Raw genomic sequence first — 6,485 nt, 5'->3', positions numbered from 1 at the left:
GGCCCAGTGCTCGGCCCATCCCAGCCTCTCGCTGGCCGGCCGGGCAGAAGCGTTCAGGAAGAGGGTTAGGGGCGCGCGGCTGCCATCGACCTGCGGACCTTCCCACGGCCGGGCGGCTGCCCTTCTCCGGAGGCAGAGCGGGTGCAGCAGGGCTCCCGGGGCTCCCGGCTCCGGGGGTCTCCTCAGCGTGGCCAGGGCGGACCCGGCTTCCTGCCTGGCTGCTGGGACTCATCGGCTCCATTGCTTGGGAATTAAAACCTTTAACACGATTCAACGTTAAATCAATTTTAAAATACATTTTCCAGACGCCTGCATTCCGCCGGGAGTCCGCCAGTGGACAGCTGGTTCCCGTGGGTTCTTTTGGCCCCGCTGCTCCAGGACAGGGTGGGCTGGACTGAAATAAAAGGCAACATGCAAGCCAGTCCCCGCGGCTGTGGCCCGCAGGCAGACAGCCTTTTGGGGGCTGGGAGAGGCACTTCGCCAAGGTCCAGGCCGCTCTTGGCCTTCGGCTCCGGGAGGCAAAGCTCCGGGAGGGAGGGGGCAGAGTGTGCCGTGCCTTTGGGGTGACACCCAGCCAGGTGCCCTCCCCACTCCGCTGTGGCTGTGGCCACTGGGCACTCCCCTCCCGCCAGCACACCCCGCCCCTCCCGTTCCCTGGCAGGTGGGTGGGTTTTTAAAAGGGGCATGGCCCTGGCTGGTTTGGCTCAGCGGATAGAGCCTCGGCCTGTGGACTGAAAGGTTCCAGGTTCGACTCTGGCCAAGGGCATGGGCCTCAGTTGCGGGCTCAATCAGGTGCGTGCGGGAGGCAACCAATCGATGTGTGTCTCTCTCACATGGATGCTTCTCTCTCTCTGTCTCTCCCCTCCCTACACTCTGAAAAATCAATGGGAAAATATCCTCGAGTGAGGATTCACAGCAACAAAGTAGCATGGTGGACAAAGAGCCCAGGTCGGGCTGCTCGTTGGTTACAGCGTCGTCCTGACACACCAAGGTGGCGGGTTCGATCCCCAGTTAGGGCACGTACAAGAACCAACCAATGAGTGTATAAGTAAGTGGAACAACAAATCAATGTTTCTCTCTCTGTCCCTCTAAAATAATAATAATCATAAAAAGAAATATGACAAAGAGACAAAAGACAAAACGCCCTTCATTCTCCTCAGAGGAGCCGGGCACTCCTGGGTCTGAGTGGTGCTGAGGTCACGGCCTCACGGTGGCAGCAACACGGCCACATACGTGCTTCGTGCCTCAGCGATGGCTAGGCGAGCTGTGAGGGCTGCGGGGCCGCCGGGGCCTCAGCACCAGCTCTGCCCGAGAGGATCACACCTCCATCAGAGAAGACACGCAGCAACCGTAACCCAGCAGCCCGGGCAGGTGTGCAGAGACGGGCATATGTGAGATATCACAGGTGGTTAGGACAGGAAACGAAAAGACTGGGGTTTGGAAGGGGTGGTCCGGCAGGTGCCATGTAGGCTAGGATTGGGTTTCCTGTCATCGGCCGGGACGGGGAAGGGCGCCTATGCCTCCCCAGCCAGACCACTTCTGTGGGTACAGGCCATGCCGCCCGGGTAGCTGGGCGGGGCCGTGTCTGTGCACATTTGGAGCAGAAAGGCCCCGATCTCGCAGGCACCCTGCGAACGCGATCCCTGCATTATCCTGGCGGCGACAGTGAACAGCCCTCCTTTGCAGTCAGACTTCACCCACTGATGGCAGTGACCGTGTCCCGCTGTCCCTGCCCGTCATGTGCTCTAATCTTTTCCTGGACCCGGGCCCGTTTGGAGGGCCAGCTCTGCCGGGCACTGCTCCGAGGGCTCGCCTCCCCCTCATCACGACCCTCAGGGGTGCTGCTCGATCCCACTTTCCAGGTCAGGGGACAGGAACTCTCGTCACAGCCTGTCTCATGGTGGGAACTGAATGCTGGTTTTTGTCTCCCGCAGAGCAGCCTCCTTTAACTTCTCTAATAAGTTAGATCGGAGAGAGATTCTATAAATTCCTTCACCTCTGCTTCTGGCAGGAGGCCAGCATGCCTCACAGCACATATAATTGGGGATGGCCTCAGGCAGGAAGACAAATCCAGCTTGTGCCCCACAGGCCCCAGGTGCAGGGTGCAGGGCGCAGTGCTGTGCCCGCGGGGAGGGCTGCTCAGCTCACCTCGCAGTGCCAGCCCTGTGGGTGCATCCGGGCTCCATCTGCACCCCCAGCTGGATGCAGGCAGCACAGCCACCTGCAGGCAGGTGCCAGGTGCCAGCGCTGGTCCTGATGGTCAGCACCGGCCCACGCTAGCTGTGCTGAATATCACCCCACCAGCTCCTTTGGCCGAACTCCCCCCTCAGGCCACTCCAGACACTGGGCCTGGCGTGAGGGCGGGTGTCTCTCAGAAGGCTTTCCAGGTTTGGGAACGGCACGTGGAGTAGGCACATCGCCCGCCTCCAGGAGCGAGCATCCCGGGCGAAGCCATGGCGCTCCCCAGGTGCGTGGTCACCTCGTCTGCTCACGCTCCCTTGGGGTCTACCGCATGTTCATCCGCTCCCTGCAGGTCAGGCTGTGGGGCCCCACTCTCCACGCTGCCTCTCCATGACCCACCCTGAGACCCAGGGACAGGAAACCCGGGGCTCTGATGGCAGCCCAGTGGTGTCCAGCTCAGTCCCGGACCTGTGTCCCCAGGAAGGATTTGGGATGGGAAGAATGGACATGGCCACTCACCAGTATGGACCCCCATCAGAATCTAAGCTGCTGTGGGCGGAGCTTGTCTGTCAGCTCCTGCGGGTTCCCGGCCCACAGCCCCAGCAGCTGGGCCGCGGGTGGCGGTCGTTACTTACTTGTTGGATAGATGCATGAAACCACTTCCCTCCTTGCACTGAACTGAACTCAGTAGGACCTTTGATTAGACAAATGTTGGGAAACTTCAGCCTGGGGCACCTGGGGAAATACCATCGGAATATACTCATTTAACAAGACTTCCCGAGAGCCAGCTTCTACCAGCCCCTGCACGGGACCCTGCGGACACTGCACAGCCCGGCTCATGGAGCTCCGTCCTGCTGGGCACGGGGAGGAGGGGATACACACGCACACCAGGGATGATAACGCTAGAGGGAGAACTAAACCTGAAGGAAGAACTGGGAACTTCAGGTGGTGGTGGTGGTGGCTGGTGGGGGGAGGGGGGTGTTGTGGGGGGCGGGGGGCGGGAATAAGTTTTAAGTAAAAATCATGTGGCCAGGGGGAGCCTCACAGAAACGAGGATGATTGAGCAGAGATTTGAGGGAGGCAAGGGGTTCACGCATATCTACCAACTATCTAATTGCCTGTCTATCCATCTATGCAGGCAATCACCCATCACCTACCATCTAGTCACCTACCCACCTAGTCATCTATCCATCTAGTCATCTATCTATCATCTATCCATCCATTTATGCAGGCAATCACCCATCACCTACCCATCTAGTCATGTATCTATCTACCGATCATGTATCTATCTATCTATCTATCTATCTATCTATCTATCTATCTATATCTATCATCTATCTATCTATCTATCTATCTATCTATCTATCTATCTATCTATATCTATCTATCTATCTATCTATCTATCTATCATCTCTATCTATCTATCATCTATCTATACAAAGAGGTGGAGAGAATTAAATCTATCTATCTATCTATCTATCTATCATCTATCTATCTATCTATCATCTATGTATCTATCATCTATCTATAGCTCTATGTGTATCTGTATCTATCTAGCATCATCTCCAGGCAGAGGACAAAAGAGGACTGGAAGGAATAGAAGAGACATCTGTTTCTGGAGGGCACGAGCAGCACTATAAGTCAGAAGCTTATCTGGCTTTCCTTTCTCTTGTTGAACGAGGTGGGGCATTTTCTAAGGGTCCCATCAGTTCATGGAATCCTTCTCTGGGCGAGCTGGCACTTGGGGAGGTCTTGGCCGGAGGGTCGCTCCGGTGGCCCGCGACAGCTCTCTCCCGGTGACACCCGGCTTCCTAGAAAGGGCTGCGGCTCCTGGAGCTCCCCTGGGCCCGTCTTGCATTCGTTACATGGCGTCTGGCTTCCCTCCGTTGCTTCCTTGAGAAGGGGTCCTCCATCCATGCAGTTTGACGCTCGTGGTGGCAGGAGATTTACTGGGCCTTGGCTTCCTGGTCCTTGCCTGGGTCCTGACGGGGAGGGGCTCTGTCCTCCGCGCTGCCGGCAGCAGGCTCCTCCTGCTCCCATGGCAGCTGCTAGGTCCCCCTGAGTGACCTGTGGGCCCCTCTCCACTCCATCCCTGCCGAGAGCCGAGAGCCGGGAAGGTCCTGGAGTCAGGCTCCAACCGAGTCCCCAGGAGTTGGTTTCCCTCTTGCGGTCTCTTCGCTCTGCCCTCTCTCAGCCTGGCTTCGCTTTCAGGTGGGTCCTCTTTGATGGCAGCACCATCAGCATTAGATGTACAGCCAGACATTTTAGCAATGGAGAGAGAGAGAGAGAGAGAGAGAGAGAGAGAGAGAGAGAGAGAGAAGAGAGGGAGAGAGGGGGGAGGAGGGAGAAGGGCCGAGGGCTCTCTGTGCCTGTGTGCTTGCATGCCCAGGGGACAAACTCTCTCCACAGGTATGCCTGTGAGCGCTCTGAGCGAAGGAGGAAGGCGCAGAAGGGATGTCTGTGGATGTAGTGGTTGTGTGATGTGTGACCTGTACATTTGGGGCCCACTGTGCATGCATGTTGGTGTGGTGGAAAGAGACTCTGTGTCCCTGCTGTGAGCAGGTAGAGACCCGGTGAGAGGGAGGGAAAAAGAGGGAGGGAGGGGGGGAAGGAGAGAGGGAGAGAGGGAGAGAGGGAGGGAGGGAGAGAGGAAGAGAGGGAGGGAGAGAGAGAGGAGAGAGAGAGAGGGAGAGAGATTATCTTTCCTGGTCGTGCCAGCAAAGGCCCCTGGAGTTGCTGTGAGTGGGCCTGCCTGAGGCTGGCGCCCATCTCTGCGCTGACCACTGTGGCCAGGACAATGGAGCACACCCACTGGCCACTCCAGGTGAGGTCCCCTCAGTACTGCCCGTGATCACGGGAACTGAACAGGAAAGAGCTGATCCCATTAGAGCTCAGTTACCCAAGTGTGGCGGCAGGATTCTGAGATGGCTCCCAACGCCCTGGCGTGCACGCCCTGTGAAATCTCACTCAGAGGTGCAGGCAGAACCGCCAGGTGGTAGAATGTCGCTCCCAGGACTAGGTGCTAATGGGCTAACTCTGAGTTAATTACAAGGGCGATACGTGGGTGGGCCTGACCTAATCAGGTGCGCCCGGTAAAGGAAGGAGGCCCTTCTGAGGTCTGGTATTCCGCGTGTGCGAGCCCGTGAGGGCCACATGGCAAGGGCAGGGGTGGACTCTGGGAGGTGAGAGGTCCCTGGCTGACAACCAGCAAGGGAACAGAGAACTCTGAAGTCTGAAAACAGCCGGCCCTCTTGGAAGGGGACCCCAGCCCCAGCTGACACGTGCTGCCTGCCCAGTGAGACCTGAGCAGAGGGCCGAGCTGAGCCGGGCTCAGGCTTCCCCCGACCGGCTGCCCGACCAACTGCACCGTGTCTTCATAAGTGTGTACTTACGCGGCTACCTTGCTGTTGATTGGTAGCCATAGAAAACCGATACACAGAATGAGGGGAAGGAGGAGGCAGACATCTCTGGTTGAAGCATACCAGCTCTGGGAGGTTTCCTTGGGGGGCATTCCACTTGTTTTCAGTCTCTCCCTCTAGGCCCTTTTGCTTCTTGTGAGAAGGGAGGCCTGGTATGTTTATCTTTTGTCCTTGTCATTTATAGTGATGCACCATCAGTTCTTCCTTCCTCACAATGCTGTGAGTTTCCTTAATGGGAACATCCCTCTGAGGCTCATTCATGTGAATGAGGTGGGATTAATCCTACCTTTGGTTCCAGGTCTAGGCTCCTAATTTATGGAAACCAATCTGTACATCCCATTCCCCAGGCCACAGTGATTGATTTAGGGATGGACCAATGAGAGCCAGGTGTGGATTTTTATGCAACTACTAGAGACCCGGTGTGGGAAATCTGTGCACTGGGGGGGGGGGTGTCACTCAGCCCAGCTTGTGCATTCTCGTAGTCCGGGAGCCCTTGGGGGATGTCCCCTATGGGGAGTGGGCCTAAGTCATCAGTCGGACATCCTTAGTGCTGTGGCATCACTGCTGCGCTCGCCAGCCATGAGCCCAGCTTCTGGCTGAGCGGCACCCCCCCTGTGGGTGCGCACTGACTACTAGGGGGCAGCTCCTGGATTGAGCATCTGCCTCCTGGTGGTCAGTATGCATCATAGTGACCAGTCGTTCTGCTGTTTGGTCAATTTGCATATTAGCCTTTTATTATATAGGATTGGAGGAGGGGGGCAGCGCTGACTCTTTCCTTCTGGACATGAATTGGTCAGTGATCTTGAAATTGTGAGAGGAGGAGCTGTATGATGAATGGAATTAAGACATTGAAAAAGGAATGGAATTAAGAAATGGTGTGAGAAA

This window comes from Myotis davidii, unplaced genomic scaffold, assembly GCF_000327345.1.
Source record: "Myotis davidii unplaced genomic scaffold, ASM32734v1 scaffold150, whole genome shotgun sequence".
NCBI classification, from domain to species: Eukaryota; Metazoa; Chordata; class Mammalia; order Chiroptera; family Vespertilionidae; genus Myotis; species Myotis davidii.
The sequence above is the reverse complement of the archived record's forward strand: the minus strand, read 5'-3'. Positions refer to the sequence as shown.